This window comes from Chiloscyllium punctatum, chromosome 20 (genome assembly GCF_047496795.1).
Source record: "Chiloscyllium punctatum isolate Juve2018m chromosome 20, sChiPun1.3, whole genome shotgun sequence".
Taxonomy (NCBI): Eukaryota; Metazoa; Chordata; class Chondrichthyes; order Orectolobiformes; family Hemiscylliidae; genus Chiloscyllium; species Chiloscyllium punctatum.
Genome location: NC_092758.1, coordinates 26,701,589 through 26,724,599, shown reverse-complemented (window position 1 = coordinate 26,724,599; position 23,011 = coordinate 26,701,589). Strand labels below are relative to the sequence as shown.

Here is a 23,011-nt window from a genome sequence, read left to right as displayed (position 1 = left end):
AGAAAGCAAAAATAGAACCACATTCAGCATCAATATGAAACAAAGGTTACATAGGGCCAACACCAACATTATAATGAGCCCTTTATTGAATTGTAGTTGGCTATCAAATAGAGTGAACACAGATGAAATTGTAGTTTTTATAATCAAAGTAAATGGAAGATTATTGATTGATTGTGGAAAGAAGAGACGCAAGATGGCACTGAAGAATGAGAGAGCTGAAGCTGGGCTGACTAGATCCTAAGCAGAAGGACTGATCATCTTTTCTCACCTATATTTGAGGCCGATTTAGTTGGTTTATGGGCAATTTTGTAATTTATTTTGATTATAAAACTACAACTTTATCAACATTCACTCTATCTGGTAGCCAACCACAATTCCATAAGGGGCTCACTATAATGTTGGTGTTGGTCCTAGGTTTCATATTGATGCTGAATATGGTTCTATTCTTATCCATGTAATCATAGCCAGCAAGTCACTGGCGACAGCTTCTCTTCCTGCTCCCGCATCATTACTGCTGGTGTCACCTAAAGGTCTATCCTTGGCTTTTTCCTACTTCTCACTGGCAACAATCAACAAAAATAGCATTAGTTTTATACTGACAACACCCACTCTAGCTCTGTGCTACCTCTCTTGACTCCTCCACTGTTGCTAAATAATGAGACTGCTAGTTAGACTTCAGTACTGGATGAAGTCCTTAAGTAATGATTCTATCCCTCTCCCAATAGTCTGAAATTAAACCAGTTTGTCTGCAAACTTGGTGACAAAAAAAAAGTTGGAAATAATGAGCTATAGGGAGGCTGAATAGGCTGGGGCAGTTTTCCCTGAAGAGTCGAAGACTGAGGGGTGAGCTTATAGAGGTTTATCAAATCATGAGAGGCATGGATAGGGTAAATAGACAAGGTCCTTTCCAGAACTAGAGGGAATAGGTTTAGGTGAGAGGGGAAAAATTTAGAAGGGACCTAAGGGGCAATGTATTCACACAGAGGATAGAACATAGAACATAGAAGAATACAGCGCAGTACAGGCCCTTCAGCCCTCGATGTTGTGCCGATCAAAGCCCACCTAACCTACACTAACCCACTATCCTCCATATACCTATCCAATGCCCGCTTAAATACCCATAAAGAGGGAGAGTCCACTACTGCTACTGGCAGGGCATTCCATGAACTTACGACTCGCTGAGTGAAGAACCTACCCCTAACATCAGTCCTATATCTACCCCCCCTTAATTTAAAGCTATGCCCCCTTGTAATAGCTGACTCCATACGTGGAAAAAGGTTCTCGCTGTCAACCCTATCTAACCCCCTAATCATCTTGTACACCTCTATCAAATCACCCCTAAACCTTCTTTTCTCCAATGAAAACAACCCCAAGTGCCTCAGCCTTTCTTGGAATGGTACTTTCTTGGAATGAGCTCCCAGGGGAAATGGTGGAGGCTGGTACAATTACAACATTTAAAAGGCATTTGGATGAGTATATGAAAGAAAGGGTTTCGAGGGATATGGGTCAAGTGTTGGCAACTGGGGCTAGATTAGGTTAGGATATCTGGTCAGCGCAGACGAATTGAAACAAAGGGTATGTTTCCGTGCTGTACATCTCTATGACTCTAAAGGCTAACCTAATGGCAACCATGTAACCATTATTGATTGCTGTAAACAGCAAACAATCTGACTTACTAATATCCTTCTGGGATGCCAAATTTCCTTCCTTTACAAAACACAGAAATTGCTGTTAAAAACTCAGCAGTTCTGGCAGGATCTGTGGAGAGAAGGTGAAGTGAATATTTAGGGTCCAGCAATCCTTCTTCAAAACTAAGCCTGGTTCTTAAGTAGAAATTTTGAAGTGCTGAACTAGAACTTTAGTTCTGAAGAAATGTTAACTCTGCTTCCTCTCCACAAATGCCGCCAACTTTTAATAGTCCTGGCATCCTCACCTGGTCTGGCCGACATGTGGCAGACTCCCAGTAATGTGGTTTACTCTTAATTTCCCTCTTGGAAATCAGAGATTGGCATTAAATACAATCCTAGCCAATGATGGCCACATCCCATTAATGAATGAAAATAAATTGTCCAACCTCACCCTGCCTCAGCTCATTTGCTTCTGAAACCCTCGTTCATGCTCTAGTTACCGCTAGACTTGACTATTACAGTACACTCCTAGATGATCTTCTACATTCTGCCCACTGTAAACTCAAGGGCATTCAAAACTGTGCTGCCCCTAACAGCCTGAATGCAGAAGTGAAGTGGTAATGTCACTGGGCTAATAATCCAGAACCACAGACTAAATGTTCTGAGCACGTGGGTTCGAATCCTAACACGGAAGATGGAGAAATTGAAAATCAATTTTAAAGAAAGAGTCTAATGGTAACCATGCAACCATGTTCACTAAGATCCTTTGAGAGAAGGAAATCTACTGTTCTTACCTGATCTGGCCTACGTATGACTTCAGATCCACAGCAATGTAGCGAACTCTCAAATAGGTTTGAAAGGCATAGGTTTAAGGTGGGAGGGGAAATATTTAAAGTGTGCCGAAGGGGCAACCTTTACACTTAGACAATGGTGTGTGTATGGAATGAGTTGCCAGAGAAAGTGGTGAGTCAGGAGTAATAGGAAGGGTTTAGAACATAAAATATAGAAAAGTACAGCACAGAACAGGCCCTTTGGCGCACGATGTTGGGCCGAGGATTATTCCGAATGTAAAATAAAATAACTTAACCTACGCTCCCCTCAATTCACTGCTTTCCATGTGAATGTCCAGCAATCACTTAAATGTTCCTAATGACTCTGCTTCCACTACCACCGCTGGCAACACATTCCATGTATTCACAACTCTCTGCGTAAAGAACCTACCTCTGACGTCTCCTCTATACCTTCCTCCTAGTATCTTAAAACTATGACCTCTCGTGCCAGTCAATCCTGCCCTGGGGAAAAGTATCTGGCTATTGACTCTATCCATGCCTCTCATTACCTTGTATACCTCGATTCGGTCACCTCTCTTCCTCCTCTCCAGAGAGAAAAGTCCAAGCTTAGTCAACTTCTCCTCATAAGACAAGCCCTCTAGTCCAGACAGCATCCTAGTAAACCTTCTTTGCACACTCTCCAAAGCTTCTGTATCTTTTCTATAGTGGAGCGACCAGAACTGGACACAATATTTCAAGTGTGGTCTCACCAGGGTGTTGTAGAGCTGCAGCAAAACCTCGTGGCTCTTAAACTCAATTCCCCCTATTAATGAAAGCCAAAACACGATATGCTTTCTTAACAACCCTACCCACTTGGGTGGCAACTTTGAGAGATCTATGCACTTGAACACCAAGATCCTTTTGTTCCTCCACACTGCCACGAATCCTGTCTTTAATCCTATATTCAGCATTCAAGTTTGACCTTTCAAAATACATCACTTCACATTTATCCAGGTTGAACTCCATCTGCCATTTCTCAGCCCAGCTCTGCGTCCTGTCTATGTCGCGCTGCAGCCTGCAATAGCCCTCAATACTATTCAATGTCACCTCCAACTTTTGTGTCATCAGCAAATTTACTAACCACCCCTCAATCTCCATAGCCAACTCATTTATAAAAACTACAAAGAGCAGAGGCCCAAGAACAGAGCCCTGCAGGACACCACTCACCACGGACTTCCAAGCAACATTAGTTCCATCTATCTTCTGTTAGCCAACCAATTCTGAATCCAGTATCCCCTATCTCCTGACTTTATGAATGAGCCTACCATGCTGCCTGCCTTTAATCACGCTGTGCTTTTCCAAATAGGATTTATGACTATCTCTCAGAATTCTTTCTAAAACCTTGCTGACCACAGACAGAAGACTGACTGGTCTGCAATTGCCAGGGATTTCTCTATTACCCTTCTTGAAAAGAGGAACCCTTTTTGCATCCCTCCAATACTCTGATATGACTCCCATTGAGAGTGAGGAAGCAAATATCTTTGCCAACGACTGAGCAACCTCCTTTCTCGCTTCCTGGAGCGACCTAGGATAAATCTGGTCTGGCCCGGAGGACTTATCAATCTTAAATGTTTTCCAGCACATTAACTTCATCAATCTTGATCTGTTTAAGCTTGTTTGCCAGCTCCTCAAAGTTCTCATTCACAAGGTCCCTTTCCTTAGTGAAAACCAAAGCAAAAAAACTTATTTAGGGCTTCCCCTATCTGCTCAGATTCCATGCATAAGTTCCCTACCAGTCCTACCTTCTCCCTGATCATTCTCTTATTCCTCACATAAGAGTAAAATACCTTTGGGTTCTCCCTCAAACATTCTTACCAAGCCTTTTTCATACCCCCTCCTGGCTCTCCTCAGTCCATTAGGCAAAAGTGAGGACTGCAGATGCTGGAAATCGGAGTCTAGATTAAAGTGGTGCTGGAAAAGCACAGCTGGTCGGGCAGCATCCGAGGAGCAGGAAAATTGACATTTCAGGCAAAAGCCCTTCATCAGGACTGGGCAGTCCTCAGTCAATTACTGAGCTCCTTTCTAGTAAGCTTGTAATCCTCTAAAGCTGTGCTAGATCCTTGCTTCCTCCACCTTACATAAGCTGCCTTCTTTGACGAGAAGCTCCTCTGTTCTTGTCATCCAAGGCTCCTTAATTTTACACCTTCTTGCCTGTCGTAGATGAACAAATTTGTGCATTATTCGCAACAACTGCTCCTTAAACTGTCTCCACATGTCTGTTATGCCTTTTCTATGGAACAATTACTCCCAATCTGTACTTCCCAACTCCTGTCTGATAGTGTCAGGATTTCCTTTTCCCCAATTAAATATCTCCCCTTGGTGATGCTCAATCCCTCTCCAAGGCTATGGTAAATGTGAGGCAGTTGTGTTCACTGTCACAAATGTGTTCTGCCGCCGTGAGATCTGACACCTGTCCAGGCTCATTGCGGAGAACCAAATCCAAAATGGCCTCTCCACTTGTCGGCCCGTCTACACACTGAGTAAGGAAACTCTCCTGAACACACCTGACAAAAACAGCTCCATTCAAACCATCTGCACTTAGGAGGATCCAGTCAATATTGGGAAAGTTGAAGTCACCCATAATAACAACAGTACTACCTCTGCATTTTTCTAAAATCTGCAGGCCTATGAGTTCTTCAATCTCCCTACTACTATTAGGTGGTCTGTAGAAAACCTCTAATGAGGTGGCTGCTTCCTTGCTCTTCCTAACTTCCACCCATACTGATCAGTAGAAAAACCTTCCTCAACAACCTTAGTTTCTGTAGTTGTGATGCACTCTCTGATTAGCAATACTACATCCTCTCCTTTTTCCACCCTCCATTCTTTTTAAACATTCTAAACCCTAGAACATCTAGCAACCATTCCTGTCCCTGCAAAACCCACGTCTCCATTATGGCCACTCTTTGGACGGTGGATGTGGACTTGTTGGGCCGAAGGGCCTGTTTCCACAATGTAGGTAACCTAAGGTGGTCTAATCTAATCTAATCTAATCATAGTCCCAAGTACTGATCCACACTCTAAGTTCATCACTCTTATTTCTGACACTCCCTGCATTAAACAGACACACTTTAACTGATCCCTTTGCTTCATTACATGAAAAACCTTCCCAATAGATTCACTACATCCTGTCACTGCCCCTTCTATAACTATCCCCCTCTCAGATATGTAGCTCTGGTTCCCACTCCCTTGCCAAACTAGTTTAAACCCTCCCGAACCACACAAACAAATCTCCCACCCAGGACATTTGTGCCCCTCCAGTTCAGGTGCAACCCGTCCTTCTTGTACAGGTCCCACCTTCCCTAGAAGGCATCCCAATGGTCTAGGTAACTGAAGCCCTCCCTCCTGCACCAGCCTTGCAGCCACATGTTAAACTGCACTCACTGACTGCTCCTCATCTCACTATCTCGTGGCATCGTAGCAAACCTGAGATCACGACTCTACTCATCCTGCTCTTCAGCTTCCAACCCAGCTCTTTCTCATCACTTTTCAGATCTTCAATCCCTTTTCTGGTTATATCATTGGAGCCAATGTGTACCACTATTTCTGGCTGCTCACCCTCCCCTTCAGAATCCTGTAAACCCAAATCGGTGACATCTCGGATCCTGGCACCGGGGAGGCAACATACCTTCCAGGAGTCCCATTCATGACCACAAAATCTCCTGCTAATCCATCTAACTATTGAGTCCCCTATCACTAATGCTTTTCTATTCTCCACTCCACCTTCCCTTCTGAGCCTCAGTGCCAGAGATCTCACCCACTTAAAAACTTCCCAGCAGCCCTCGCTTCTCTCCGCCCTCTCTCCTCACCACTCTGTTCAAAACGGAGGCCCGACTCTCGAGGTAAGTTTCAAGATTTAAGAGGGATATGGGTCACATGCTGGCAGATGGGACTAGATCAATTTAGGATATCTGATCGGCATGGACAAGTTGGTCTGAAGGTCTGTTTCCATAATGTGCATCGTTATGATGCTATGACTCGAATTGCTCCCTAGGCAATAAATGCTGCTCTAACCAGTGACTCCCACATTTCTATGAATGAATGAAAACATCCATTCAATTATCGCTCCTGTGTTTTGGCTCTCAAGCAATCTCTTGATTTTAAAATTCTCATCTTTATTTCCAAAATGCCTCACACCTCTTGTCTCGGTAATCCCATCCAACCATACCAATCTCTATGATACCTTTGCCTTCTAATTCTGATCTCTCAAACACCCCTGGTTTTAACCACTCCATGATATTTGACTTTGCCTTCAGTTGCCTGGGCCATAAACTCTGGAATTGTCTCCCTCCACCTCTCTACCTCACTGTCCAAAGTTACCTGGTTAACGAGGTTTTTGATCTTGTGAATCTCCCTTGTGTAGCTCAGATTTTTGTTTTGCAATGTGCCAGTTAACTGCCTTTGGACGTCTTACTACATTTAACGTGTCATATAAATAAAAGTGGCTATGTGGTATGAATCCATCATTAGGCTAAGGCTAAGTCAAACAAACAAACAATAGTAGAAGGTGAGGTGGGCAAATGTGAAGTCATTCTTTTAAAGTCTGAGCAATAAAGTTCAGAATATTTTATTAAAGGTGAGACATGGAGGTGTGGAGAAGCCAAAGGACTTAGCTATTCATGTCCTCAAATCATAATATCTAATGCACAAGTGTAAAAGGCAATTAAAAAGCCAATTTGTTTGTAAATTCATTCTTAGGTTACAAGCATTACATTGCAAGGTTGACATTCATTGCTGAACTCGGATTGCCTTTGGTAGCAAACCATCTACAACTGAAGTTTATTAGTAAATCAGATGACTTTTTGACAACAATTCATTTATTACACTTGTATAAATGAATTTACTTTAAATTCAATCACCTGCTGTGGTATTAATTGAAACCTTATCCCTTTAGCATTAGTTCAGCTCTCTGGACTACGAGTTGGTAATATTACAAAAATGCTACTATCCCTTTATCTTGGGTTTTATATCAGAATTGCAATTCAGAAGAGTGAAAGTATTTCTTCCTGTACAGAGCCTTTGATGGACCCTGCTAGGTTATTGTATTCAGTTACTGTAGAGCCTGGAACCATAGGAAAGACATTGTGGCCTTGGATGAGTTATAGTACCAAAATGATAACCTCACTCAAAAGGGTTATAATTTGGGACAGGTTACAGAGACGTGTCTTAAATTCCTCTGATTTTAAATAATGGAAAAGCGATTTAAAAATGTTTTGATTAAAATGAGTAAGGCACACTGTATGGCAAGTATGGAGAAACTGTTTTCTCCAGCGGGTAATCCATCAGAGGGCATGACCTTAAAATTAAAGCTGGGCATTTAGGGGAGAAACCAGCAAGTATATTTTGGAAATTTTGGAAGTTAATCCCCCAAAATATCTGTGGATGAAACCCTTAAGACTGAGATCACTTGAACTTTGATAGGCAAGAGAATCAAGGGAAAAGGCAAGTGGAGTCAAGGTACAGATTAGCCATAACCTAAATGAATCAGGGAACAGTTCTGAGGGCTGAACTGTCTATCCCTGTTCCTAGGACTTAAAGTGAAATTACTTCCTTCTGATATTAAAGCTGTTGTGTAAATAGATAAAGACTGTTAAAAAGTGACTCAGTGAGTTAGATAAAATTCAGCATTTCCTGAACTTTTACTTATGAATTCTAGTTCCATAGTAACAACTTCTATGTACCTACATCTCTGATTACTATCATGGTTTCAATACATATGCCTAATCTTAATTCTCTCCAAAAGACCAAATTTATCAGTCTCACACGACCTCTTTACAAAATGGAATCTGGGGAGACCAATTTTATTTTTCTTCTGCATTCTCAGAGGCCCAGGTTGTAATGGATGTCAACTGAAATTTCAACTTTTATTGGAACCTAATTGAGAGCCAATTATCAGTAGAGAACTCAGACAGGTGATGTTCCCTGCATTGCAACACTTCCTGCACTTCAAAAGGTACTTGGTAATAAAACATTGAGAACTGTTCTTAGCTTGATTATCTTAAAAGGGCATTGTGACCCCTTTGGAGTTTCTCACTGTAATGTCAACATTACATATTATATTGCATAACTTCAGAACTTTAACCACAGTCTTCACACAGGAGAAATAGTAGAGTTAGGAATTAAGCCAAAGTAGATGTTTTTTGTTCGAACAGGCAGTAGAGTGCTGACATTTCAACTTGTGGATTTCCTTATCCTCCTGAGCATCTTTTCAACAGCATCTTGAAGGTGGTTAGCATATATGACAAAACATAAAAATTATAAAAATAAGAAATGAATTTTTTTCCCTTTAAACAGCTGTAGACATCTTAAATAATATTTTTAAAAAGCATAATAACTAGGAAAATAATTCAACCTAACATTTCCACAGACTTGGAAAGATTACTTTTTATTCACTCATGGGACCTGGGCATTGCATATTCTCTGTCCCAATTGCACATGAGAAGGTGGCACTGAGCTGCCTTCTTGAACCTTGGCAGTCTATGGTCTGTAGGTAGATCCACAATGCCCTTAAGGATGGAATTCTAGGACTTTGATGTAGAGATACTAAAGAAACAGCAACATATTTCCAAGTTAGGATAGCGCATGACATATAGGGGAAGTTGCAGGTGGTGGTGTTCTATTTATCTGCTGCCTTTGCTCTTGTATGTGGAAGTGGAATGGGTTTAGAAGGTGCTGTATAAGGAAATTATAAGTACACACTGTTGCTACTGAGGGTTGGTGGTGGTGTGAGTGAACATTTGTGGCTGTGATGCCAATCAAGTGGGCCGCTTTGATGTCAAAACTTTGAGGGTTATTGGAGCTACAGCAGTCCAGACAAGCATGGACTATTCCATCACAATCCTGACTTGTAGATAGTGTCTGGACTTTGGGCAGTCAGGATGTGAGTTACTCACTGCAGTATTCCTCTGATGTTGTAGCCACTGTATTTATATCAAAGTTCAGTTGAGTTTTATGGTCAATAATAATTCCCAGTACATTGCTAGTGGGGGAAATTGAGTGATGAAAATACAATTGAGTGTCAAGGGATGGTGGTTAGATCATTTCTTATTAGACACTGTCACTGCCTGATATTCATATGGTATGAATTTCACTTCCTACTTGTCAACCTAAGTCTGAACATTGCCCAGATCTTGTTGCAATTGAACATGGATTGCTTCAGTATTTGAGGAATTGCAAATATCTTGGATGTTCTGGAACTAAGATCATTGAACTCCAATAACCACAACCATCTTTCTATGTGCCAGGCATGACTCCAAACAACAGGGACTTCTTCCCCTGCTTCCCAAGGATTCCAGTTTTGCCAGAAGTCCTTGTTGCCACACTTGGTTGAATGCAGTCTTGATGTCAGGGACTGTTACTTTCACCTCACCACTAGAATTCAATGCTTTTATCCATGTTTGAACCAAAGCTGTAATGAGGTGAGAATAAGAGTGGATCTGGCAGGAGCCCAAACTGGGCGTCAATGAGCAGGTTATTGCTCAACAAGTGCTGCTTGACAATACAGTTGATTCTGCTCTCAATCACCTTATCAACAATGTTTGTGTCTTACAGGCATATATTACTTTAAATATTGATGAAATATGGATGTTCTGGATGGGCCAGCTTTTATTGCCCATCTCTAGTTGCCCTTAAAGAAGATGATAATGAGCTGCCTTCTTGAGCAGCTGCAGTCCTTGAGCTGTAGGTATACTCACAATATTTTTTTATTATTATTCACAAGATTTAGTCATCACTGGCTAGGCCAGCATTCATTGTCCATCCCTAATTGCCTAGAGAGCAGTTGAGAGCCAACCACATTGCTGTGGGTGTGGACTCACATGTAGGTCAGACCAGGTGAGGATGGCAAACTTCCTTCCCTGAAGGACATTAGTGAACCAGCTGGGTTTTTAATGACAATCAACAATGGTTTCATGGTAATTCTAGTAATTTTTGATAATTGATCTCAAATTCCACCTTCTGTTGTGGCAGGATTCAAATCTGGGACCCCCAGAAACTGTGTTTCTGGACTAATTGTCCAGTAGGCCATTACTTGCCCTTCTGTTATATATCATGCAGCATTTTCTTAAATATTAATTAGCATCTTAAATACTACCTTCCATCAAATCTTTTAATGCATTTCCCAATCCACTATCACCAACATGTCTGTCAAACCTTTATAATTTCCTCTTTCAGATGGAAGATCTTGGTTTCAGAATAAACGACATTACATTCCAAATTAATGTGAAATTCCTTTAGTTCAAGACCATTAATTAGCCCATTCTAATTATATTACAATAAAGCTAAAATTGCCTGATCTTGAGTTGGTTCGTGATCACACTGCTCCAGAAACCCATCTCAAACACTCCAGGAATTCAATATCCACAAGATAGTCTGATAGGTTTACTTATTCCATATGTAGGGAGAAGTCACTATTATTACTGCATTAACCAGGTTACATACATCTTTAATTTTCTGATTTTTACTGTGCTGAATACTATCACTCAAATTTTGGTGACCTATAATAAAACTCCTATAAACAATGTTGTTTAAAATCTCCCCAATAGCAGTAGGAAATTCTCAGAGGATATAAATTTTAGTCCTGATGAAATATAGTCTGTCCATCTTGCTCTGGTCCCACCTATCCCAGAACTTATCCCAGTGCCTCAAATACAGAGGAACCTCAATTATCCGAAAGACATGGGTGGGGAAAATTTTGCTTGGTTAAATCGAATTCCGGATGATCGAATGCCGGATAACATAGTTTAGCCAAGCATCGGGACCTTGCAATCTTGTTTGGATAATTCAAAATTCGGATTATCCAATGCAGGATAAATCTAGATTCCTTTGTATTTGATGCCTCCTTTCCTACACCTATTCTCTGCTCATGTGTTCAATTGTTGAATCCTATGTTCAGTAGCACATGGAAACATCTGGGGAGTATCCTGAGATTGCTGTTTTTAAAAGGTCCTACATTTTAATCTCCTTTCTAGAATACTGCAATCTGCTTTTAGAATCTCATCCCCTTTCCTAGCAAAGACATTGGCACTAGTGTGGATCACAACCTCTGGCTATTTGCCTTTCTCTAAAAGAATTACCTGTTGCTGCTCTATGACATATTTGGGCGTAATACCAGGGTGGCAAAATAACAGCCTGATGTCATGTTTATGACCATTCCCCTAAATAATAAATCCTCCAACATTTATACTCTTCCACTGTTCTCTAGTCTTCCCCACCCCCCCCCCCCCCCCCCCCCCCCCCCCCCCCCCCCACCCTCCTTCCTGTGCAACTGAGCCACCTAGTGTTCCACAGCCTTGGCTCTGACTGCACTCCTCTGAAGAACATTTGCCCTTACCAGCATCACCAACCAATGAACTTACAGTTTTTCTGGTCGGCATGGATGGGTTAGACTGAATGGTCTGTTTCCATGCTGTACATCTCTATGACTCGATGATCCTTACATTTTTGTGCAGCTTGAACAAATGCCAGCAGACACTTCAAAGCACCAGGGCAATGCCTTACCAAGATCCTCCAAATCTGGTGGTAAACAAGGTGATCCAAAAGCAGCATCCTCTCCCAAGCCAACCTGCCCAGCACTGTGGTGCTGATCATCCACAGCCAGCACATTCTCATGTGTCCCTTAACAGGTGCCAGACGAAAGCAACTGCTTTCCCCAGAACTTGATAATGGCAGAACATGTCCCAAGAGGACAGTACAAACATTTAAGGGATGGGCTCAGAGCATTGTTGGCACGGTCAGACATATGTCATTTGTTAAATCCTGGTGGCTGCAGGTTGAAGTTAATTACCTTCCTAAGATTCTCAATGGGATTAGCAAGAAGCTTACCCCAGGTATACGCAGCTCCTGTCCTGGAATAATTGTGATGGGGAGGGAATTGGATGTGGAAGATGCAGATAGGAGACTCACTGAATGTTCTCATACTTTCCAACCCGCTGGGCAGGAGAGTGTAAATTCCAGTCCAACAATCTGGGTCAAGAAGAGACATCACTTGATCAACCCTGGAGAAGTTAATGAAAATGCCAACCAGCTATCCCAACCCAATCTAGTTTCACCTGCCAGCACCTGGCCCATATCCCTACAAACTCTTCCTATTCATAAACCCATCCAAATGCCTCTTAAAATGTTACAATTGTACCAGCCTCCACCACTTCCTCTAGCAGCTCATTCCATACACGTACCACCTTCTGCGTGAAAAAGTTGTCCCCGAGGTCTCTTATGTACCTTTCCCCTCTCATCCTAAACCTATGCTCTCTAGTCCTGGACTCCCTGACCACAGGGAAAAGACTTTGCCTACTTATCCTATCCATGCCCCTCAATTTTGTAAACCTCTATAAGGTCACCCCTCAGCCTCCGACGCTCCAGGGAAAACAGCCCCAGCCTGTTCAGCCTCTCCCTCTAGCTCAAATCCTCCAACCCTGGCAATATCCGTGTAAATCCTTTCTGAACCCTTTCAAGTTTCACAACATCTTTCCGATATAAAGGAGACCAGAATTGCACGCAATATTCCAACAGTGGCCTAACCAATGTCCTGTACAGCGGCAACATGACCTCCCAACTCCTGTACTCGATACTCTGACCAATAAAGGAAAGCATACCAAATGCCTTCTTCACTATCCTATCTACCTGTGACTCTACTTTCAAGGAGCTATGAACCTGCACTCCAAGGTCTCTTTGTTCAGCAACACTCCCCAGGACCTTACCATTAAGTGTATAAATCCTGCTAAGATTTGCTTTCCCAAAATGCAGCACCTCGCATTTATCTGAATTAAACTCCATCTGCCACTTCTCAGCCCATTGGCCCATCTGTTCAAGATCCTGTTGTAATCGGAGGTAACCCTCTTCGCTGCCCAATACACCTCCAATTTTGGTGTCATCTGCAAACTTATTAACTTTACCACTTATGCTCACATCCAAATCATTTATGTAAATGACAAAAAGTAGAGGACTCAGCACCGATCCTTGTGGCACTCCACTGGTCACAGGCCTCGTCTGAAAAACAACCGTCCGCCACCACCCTCTGTCTTCTACCTTTGGATCACTTCTGCCCAATAAACCATAGCCATGATATTTTGCATGTATATTTTACAAATGATCTGAATTCAGGTAAGTGAACTAAATGTGAACATTTGCACAGGATAAAAGGCTGACATGAATATGCAACTGATACCTCTGTAAAATACTAAGAGGTGTTATGTTACCAAACAGACTATTTCATTACAATGTTAAACTGGACCTCCATCATCCCGTTCTGATAGAATTGAAAGATCTCATATGAATAAGGAAAATAGAAGAAAGACTTGGTCATTCAGCCCTTCAGGCCTACACTACAATTCAACATGGTCATCCAACTCCGTACATTTTCTCTCCATCATCATTGATCCCTTTTGCCTTAAGAACTTTGTCCAACATTTTCTTAAAAACATTCAGTTTTTTGGTCTCAACCACTTTCTGTGGTAGAGAGTTCCACAGGTCCACCTTTCTCCTTATCTCAGTCTTTAACGGCCTACCTAATATCCTTAAATTGTGATCACTGGTTCTAGACTCCCCAGTCACTGGGAACATCCTTCCTGTGTTTATCCTGTCTGGTCCTGTTAGAATTTTGTAGGCTTCTCAGTGATCCCCCTTCATTCTTCAAAAACCCCAATGAATAAAGTCATAACTGATCCAGATGCTCTTCATATGTCAGTCCTGCCATCCCAAGAACGAGTCTGGTAAACTTTTGTCATACTCCTTGCATAGGCAGAACATTTTTCAGATAAGGAGACCAAAAACTACCCACAATAGTCCAGGTCTTGCTAAAGCTATGTACAATTGAAGCAAGACATTACTCCTCTTGTAGTTTAATCCTTCCGCTATGGAAGCCAACATACCATTTACCTTCTTCACTGTCTGCTGTACCTGCATAGTTACTTTCAGCGAGTGTAAAAAGCCACCCAGGTCTTGTTGCACCTCACTCCTCTTTTCCAATCTATCACCATTTCAGACAATAATCTGACTTCCTGTGTTTGCTCCCAAAGTGGAGTATCTCTTATTTATCCATATTATACTACATCTACCATGAATGTACCCATTCATTCAACTTGTCCAAATCACACTGAAGCCTCTTTGGGATTCAATGAACTAGAAACTTCCCTTTTTCCCTTTTTGAGCAGAAAGTATGGTAGAGGTAGAATGTTTAATAGTTTTTGAAAAGAAGGTGGATAAATATTTAAGCAACATAAAGAAGGCATGGGAAAATGCATTTACCTGAAACAAGTGGATTATTGTTCCAGAGAACTGGCACACCTTCCACCGCATTGTAAAATTCTAATTGTAAACTTCTTTGCTTTCATACGATAGGAGTACAAAATCAATACAGCAAGAATTAACAATCCTTGAAAAATGATTATTCCCACCAATTAGTAGAACCAACTTGATGGTATTTGACAATTAAGTTGATTAATTGTTTTAAATTAGCTTGCAACAATATTTGGTTAATAACAGAACTGACGATTAGGATACTGTTGGTATAAATGTCAGACTTGGCTCAATGATTGCACTCTTGCTGTTGAGTCATAAACTTGTGTGTTCAAATCTCACTCAGGAGATTTGTGCATATAATCTTGGCTGGCAATTTATTCCATTAGTCAGGGAATGCTCCACTTTAGTGAAGGAATGTAGACCTGTATATCCAAGTTTGCTCATTGCATCGAGTTAATTGGCAGATGAAGGCAGACATTTGCAAAGCAACATTGGTAGACTAATCGAGCAGGCAAAACTGCAGTAGATGGAAATCAAAGCAGAAAAACGTGAGACTATTGTTTTCAGACCTGAGAAAGTGTGATAAGGGTATTTGCTGAATGGTTACATTCTAGGAACTGTGAAGGAACAGAGAAATTGAGCAGTCCAACTACATAAATCACAACTGGTTAATGAACAGGTTCAAATGATAACATAAAAACTAATGGAACTTTCAACTTTATCTCAGAAGTTGAATACAAAGCAATGAAAATTATATCAACTGTGTAAAGCTCAGTTGGTTCTATTTAGAATATTGAATTCAGTTCTGGGATACTTTACCTCAGGAGAAATGGATTTGATTCGATTCGGTTTATTGTTGCCACATGTACTGAGATACAGGGAAAGTATTGGTTTGGGTGCTATCCCAATAAATCATACCTTACATAAATACATCAGAGTGATAGAACAAAATGCAAAATATAGTGTTATAGCCACAGAAAAGATGCAGAGAATGATCAACTTTAATATATGACAGTTCTGTTCGTAAGTCTGATGACAGCAGGAAAGAAGCTGTTCTTATTCTGTTGATACGTGTTTTCACACTTTTGTATCTTCTACCTGATGGAAGAGGGTGGAAAAGAGTATAACCAGCGTGGTCTTTGTGTAAGTATCATCCAGATTCAGCAGAACACTAACCAGCTTGAAAGGGTTAAATGATTATTGGCATTTGTCTAGATTAGAGTGGTGCTGGAAAAGCACAGCAGTTCAGGCAGCATCCGAGGAGCAGTAAAATCAACGTTTCAGGCAAAAGCTCTCCATCATTGTTTTTAACCTGATTATTGGCATTTGTCAATATTCAAATGACATCGCTGAAGTTATCTATTACACAGTAGCTGCATTCAAGACAAAACATTATAATACAGCTACAAGACTAGTTTTTACCCAACAAATTTTAATACAGTCCCAGGTATATCCTGCCCACAAAAATCAGGACAAATGCAATTCAGCAGCTTACCACAACAGTCAACTTGCAACATCAACTGAGTAATAGAAGGAGCATTTCACCAAGTATGGCATCAAGAATCTCTAGTAAAACTGAAATGAATGGGAATGGGGAGAAAATGGAGTCGTAATGGCCACAAAGAAAAATGTTGTGGTTGTTGGAGGCCAATCAAACCTGACAAAGTCGTATCAGGACTTCCTCTGGGTTGCCCCTCAGGCTGAAAGATCTCCAACTGCTACATCAATGACATTCTCTGCATCATAAAATGGTAGACGGGATTATCCAGTGATGATTGCACAGTGTTAGCTCTATTAAGAACTTACATAATTAATGAGTTTGTGTCAGCATGCGGCAAGACATGAGGCTGAATTTTATACTGAGGCAGTGACCTTGCCATTTAATAGTCTGTTACCATTGATGACTGGATGTGACATGTCTGCAGTGCTTTGGTCTGATCCATTATTTGTGGGGAGTACCTCACTGTCTCTATAGTCTGCTGTTATAACTTTGGCCCATTTTGTTCAAATATGTCAGGTACTGCTCTTGGTATGCTACTTAAACAATTCTCAATGAATTAGAGTTGATTATTTAATAATGTTGGAGTGAGCGACATACTGCACAAAAAGGTAACAGGTTGAGGGCAAATATAGTTCTGATGTTATTGATGGTGGTCCAGACCATCCCATTGATATTCAGTGTCGAGCCTCTGTATGTGTTTTGTATCTATCTTATTTAAGAAGTAGTTAAGCCACAGAAAATGACTGTAGATGTTCTCAGTATGAAGACAAGATTTTGTTTCCATAAGGACAGTGCAGTTATTATTTCTTTAATAAAATAAGACTATATTACACCTGAGCAGAGGTAGGCCATTCAGCCCTTGGAGTTTACCCCATCATTCAACGAGATCATGGGTGATTGGAGTTTGCTGGTTCAGCCAGCATTTATTGCCCAATCCCAATTGTTCTTGGTGGTGAGCTGTCCAGAACTACTGTAGTCCATGTGATGTGGATACTCCCACAATGCTGTTAAAAGGTGGGGATTCCACAATCTTAACCACTGACAGTGACAGAATAGCGGTATATTTCCAAGTCAGAATGGTGATTGGTTTGGATAGGTGTATCTGTGGCAGGTAGATTTGGAAGGATGAGTTCAAATAATTTTTCTTCCATTTGCTGGTTCCCTCATTACCTGCTGCAGTCTGGCAAAATTTGCCTTCAGTATAGTAAGTGGAGATTTTGGCATGGAGGCATTGTCACTGGGCTAGTTAGTTATTCAGAGACTCACGCTAATGTTCTGGGGACATAAATTTCACCAGCTGTTACAAACTATCTACAGCTGATAAATCTGGAAACAAAATCTAGTCTCAATAATAGTAATTATCATTGGTTGCTGTGGAAACCCATATGAAGACATTAATAAATTTCATAATAATCTGCTTCACTCATGCCCATTAGAAAGGTAATGTGGCATTCTTACCTCTTGCTCTGGCCTACATAGGGGACTCTAGACCAAAACTAATAATAATATCCTCTAAATTGGCCTAACAAGCCACTCAATTATCAAACCACAATAACATCTAAAAGAAATGAAACTGGATGGATTACCTTGGGTATTGAAAGTGACAACAGCAAACACTGTTCTGTTGATCGTGAAAAATGCCCCTAACATCTAGAGGTTTGTGCCAAAATTAGGAGAGCTTCCTCAGACTAGTCAGACAACAGCCTGACATAGCTGTACTCACAAAATCCTATGTTACAGACAATCATCACCATCACAATAGGTCTTGCCCATTGAGCAGAGCAGACCCATCAGTGGTGGCAGTGTGCTATGATCCCAGCAAGTGTTATTACTGGACCAGTCAGATCTCAGACGAAAATCTGGATTGCCAGATCATATTTTGTTTGCTTTTATTTAATGACTTTTTTAAACTAAAGCACATAGTGTATAAATTGGTTTTAACAATAAAACAGTTTATTCCACAAAAAAAAGATAAAACAGGGTAAACCAAACTATTTACATATAACAAGATGTAGGATTTCAAAATACAAATCATCTCTATATCATATCTTTACAGTACTCAAAACACCAGAGTTCAATTCCATATCAAATCTACAGGTTTAACTTAACCATTTCCTTTAATTCCTGGTCTTGAGAATTTGATAGCTTCTTCCTGGAGCCTAGACTTCCTCAACTTTGAATAACTCCTTCAGGATTCTAACCAAACACTTCTGGCCTGGAATCTTCAAAGTAATATTCCTACACTGAGGTAACCTGTTTCCTAATCATTCTAAAATGATCTCCTTTATAAACAAACTGTTTCACTTGCACAAGGACCTCTATGAACTTAAAAACAAAAGCTTTCCAAGCGATATTGTTTTCCTTTCAGCAAAATATATTTCAAAATTATTCTGAACAGGAAGAAACTAATGCTGCTCAATATTTACTTTGTTCATTCATAAGCTCTCTCAAATGCAAATAAATTTCCATTATCACCTCAAGATCTCCCTCTCTCATACTCTCAAAGATCAAGGTTCCAGATATACTGACAGCTTAACGAGTAAATTTCCTCATACACACAGACCAAAATTCACATGCCACAATTTCGAAATGCAAGTTTTAAAACTAATTATATTAACTGACATAAATCATACACCTTACATTTTAAGTAGCGTACAGTCAGGAGGGAGTTTCCCTAGGTGCTCTTCATGGACTCTGATTTCCAAGACATTTCATGGCATCGGAGTCAAAAATAGCAAGGAAACCTCATGCTAATTAATACCTACCACAACCTTCCCAGCCCCCAACACTGTAGATCAATTGGACGATGCACTGAGTGAGGTAAGGGTATAAAAGATATTCTATGTGAAGGAACTTTGAAGTCCATCACCAAGAGTTTCTTAGTAGCATCACTATCGACAGAGCATACCAAGCCATAAAGCACGAAGGATACAGAGAGGATTTACCAGGACATTGCTTGGACTAGAAAGTTTAGTCATGGAGAGGTTATTTTGGAGACTGAAGAGGGCTATGATAGAGATGTATAAAATTATGATGGATAACGGACAGGAAAAAACTTACCACCAGGATCAATGATTGGGGAATACATCTAAGTTAAGGGGCAGGAGAGTTAGATGGAATGTGAAGAAAGTTTTACCCCCCCCCCCCCCACTCGGACAGTGGTGGGAATCTGGAACGCACTGTCTGTATGGGTGGTCAAGGCAGAAACCCTCATTACATTTAAGTAGTATTTAGATGTACACTTGCAATGCCAAGGTATACAAGGCTATGTGTCAAGTGCTGGAAAATGGAATTAGAATAGTTAGGTGGTTGTTTTTGACCAATGTTCATGTGATGGGCCAAATGACCTTTCCCTCAGCTCTGGAGCTCTGTTATTCTATGATTATGACAATAGCTACTTGGTCTGCAGGGAGTAAGTCACTTCCTGCCTCTCCAAAGCATGTCTGTCATGTACAAAGCTCAAGTCGGGAATGTGATAGAACACTCTCCAATTTCTTGGTTGATTGCCACCTCTGCAAAAACTTAAGTAGTTCAAAACTATCCAAGACAAAATAATCCACTTGAAACATAGAAACTTGGAAAAAGGAGGAGTTAGAGCATTTGTCCCTTTGAGGCCACTCAATCACTCCAAAAGACTGTGATTGATCATTCAACTCAGCACCCTGATCTTGTTTTCTCCTCACACCCTTTTAGTCCCAAGAACAACATCTAAGTCTTTCTTGAAAAAACATTCAGTGTTGTGGCCTCAACCACATTTGGTGGCAGAGAATTCCATAGCTCAACACTTCTCCACACCTCAGCCCTAAATAATCTACCCCGTATCCTTCAAACTGTTTGATTGGCAGCTCCTCCACCATCTTAAACATTCACTCTCTGTTAATACCTGATTATTCACATTGTTAAGTTTGTATGAGTGTACTTATTTAAAGGGACATAAGTAACACGGAGTGTGGGAATAGGTTGTAAGAACAAGTCACCAATAAATTTTCTCCACAAAGAAAGTGATCTTGGTTTTCTGATTCACTGACTGGTTTGCATCGAGATGGATACTCCCTCCACCACTAATCAGCAGTGACAGCACAGTATAACACAAATAAGAATCATTTCTGTAACTCACCAAGGTTCCTTCCTCCCAAATCTGCAACCACTATCACGGAGAAGGAAAAGGGCAGTAGATGCATGGGAATACCCACAAGTTCCCCTTCCACCTCACATCATCCTGACTTGGAACTTATTTCTCTAATGTTATGAGGTCCATTCAGTTATGAGACCCTCCCGGGTAGTTGGGGAAAGTGGTTTCCTTGCCCATGCTTGATCTGGTGGCATAGCACTTCAAGGGGTGTGAAGTTAATATTTAAGAGCCAGAGGTAAGTTGTCGTGGATCTATCTTATAGACAGGACAGAACACAGTTACAGCTGGTGCTGGAATAGTGTGGAACATTAGCTGAAAATTCAGATTCAGTGTGTATGAATGTGTTGGGCTGTTGCTTGACTAGTCTGTGGGACAGCTTTCCCAATTTTAGCAGAATCTCCCAGATGTTAGCAATAAGCCTCTTGGGCTGAACGTGCCTTTGTTGTGTCCTATGGCCAGTTTCATATTCTTGTTAGACTTTTTTGTATCAATTTAATATAACTGTGTACATTGCAAGGACAGTTAAGAGTTGACCAGATAACAATCGATCTGGAGTCACATGTAGGCCAGACACATTGAGGACAGCAGATTTCCTGTCCTAAAATGAACCAGGGTTTTTTTTAAACAATAATCCATCACTTTCATGATCACCATTACTGATACTAGCTTTTAATTCTAGATTTTATTTGATCAACTGACTTTAACTTTCCTAACCACGCTGGGAGAATCTTACATCATGCTTCTGCATCAGTAATCCAGGTCTCTTAGTTTAATTAAAGCAGAAAATGCTAGAAATATTCCGATCAGGCAACACCGTGTAATGAATCCGTTTTCAGGTCAATAAAAACATCTGCATTATTAACCGTAAAGAAATGTCCTGTGGGGCTAAAGGCACGAGATTGACGCAAATTGAGATGACCAGCTACAGTACAGACTTGGTTGGTTCCAGTCCGTGTGTTAATGGAAATAGTCGAGCGTGTGGTGCTGGAAAAACACAGGTCAGACTTTTGCCAAAACATCGGTTTTCCTTGTCCCCTCGAATGCTGCCTGACCTGCCGTGCTTTTCCAGCACCACACTCTTGACTCTAATCTCCAGCATCTGCAATCTTCACTTTCACCTGAATATGGAAATATCAATGTTGAAGGAAAGCAGTCAAGGTGCTATTCATTGGGTAGTGGCGAAACACTTTTACTTCCCGAAATCACTTAGGTAACAGAGCAAGACTCAAATAGACCTTCACAACCAAAATATAATCACTGGCAGAGTTAAAAGTGTCAAATCATAGAATCTGAACTGTGCAAATTCACAAAGTCAGGGACATAGATTGACCACAATCACAGAGTCACCACAGACACACACCCACACACTCGCAGAGACACGGAGCTATCGCACACACACATACACTCAGACCTATCACAAACACACACTCAGAAACACAAAGCTGTCACAGATACCCACCCACATACTCAGAGACACAGAGCTATCACAGACACAAACCCACACACAGAGACACAGAGCTATCGCAGACATACACCCATCTAGACACAGAGACACAGCTATCACAGACACAAACCCACCACAGTCACACCCACCCACATACTCATGGAATTGCCACAGGTCCAAAGTAACACTCATGTACTGTCACGCAGCAACATCGAACACAATTTTTCTAAAGTTTAGATTAGTCGGAGTACAAAACAAACCAGAAAATAGCAAACCGTCCATGGTTCCGCATTTCTCGCCAGTTGAATGAATCCAACGATAATTACATGAAAGTGTTGAAAAGAACCCAATCATTTCAAACAGAGTCAGTGCACATAATCCGGAGTCGCACGGATCCAACCTGATCCGGGACATAATACCGAGTTGCCATGTTAACATTTGCAACATCTAACAAGAGTTTTGCGTTACTTACAACGACCAGCGGCTCAGCAATTCCCAAAACCGAGAGAAAGGGGATAAGATCGTTGGCAATTCGGCAGTGGGAGCGGAAGGGATTCCTGCTTCACACAACAGCGTGTCGGGTTAATGATTCACCCAGCAATACAAAGTTAAAATCAGAGTTCGTTCAAAGTGTTGTGGGTTCCCTTCGTACCATCCTAACACCTTTCGAGAAGAAACAATACAGAACTCGCCACTTCTAGGTGTCTGTCCCTAAATCAAATAAACAAAAAAAAGAGAAAAAAAACACCTCATGGACAGGGGGCAAGCTCCTCAGAAACAGGAGAGGTACTCAGTCTTAAACAAATACTGTTTCTTTGCTGAGGTTCCTGCGCGTTGTTGCTGTCTCACCATTACAGGTGTCCAGTGCAAAGGTAATTTGATAAGTCTTTCCGTGACGCCTCTGTGTCGGACTTTTTTTTTAAAGGGTATAAAAAAAATGAACAAATATTTTCTCTCGCTGGAATACCTGGATACTCCCCATCCACTAGTACTCCACTTTCAAAAAAGAAAGCTGCCCGTTGAACATCTGAAGTGGGACCAGGAGTGGGCCTGCGCCTCTGCCATTCATTCAATGGGATCAAGGATGATTTTCTACCTCAACTGCACTATCCCTTTCTTATTCCCATCTTTATTTTCACTCATTCACAACAATGTAGATGTCACCAGCCAGGCCAGCATTTATTGCCCATTCGTGATTGCCTGAAAGAGTCAACCATTTAGCTGTGGGACTGGCCAGTCCGA

General features: G+C 41.1%; 1 protein-coding gene across 1 annotated transcript in view; it reads right to left on the bottom strand.

Moving 5' to 3' along the window:
• shroom1 (shroom family member 1) overlaps positions 1 to 22,584 on the bottom strand; it is a 75,567-nt gene extending 52,983 nt beyond the window's left edge. The window contains exon 1 of the mRNA XM_072590539.1: positions 22,242 to 22,584. The gene's annotated coding sequence lies outside the window, so the exon portion shown is untranslated. The remainder of the gene's footprint in view (positions 1 to 22,241) is intronic.
• Positions 22,585 to 23,011: the final 427 nt, after the last annotated feature.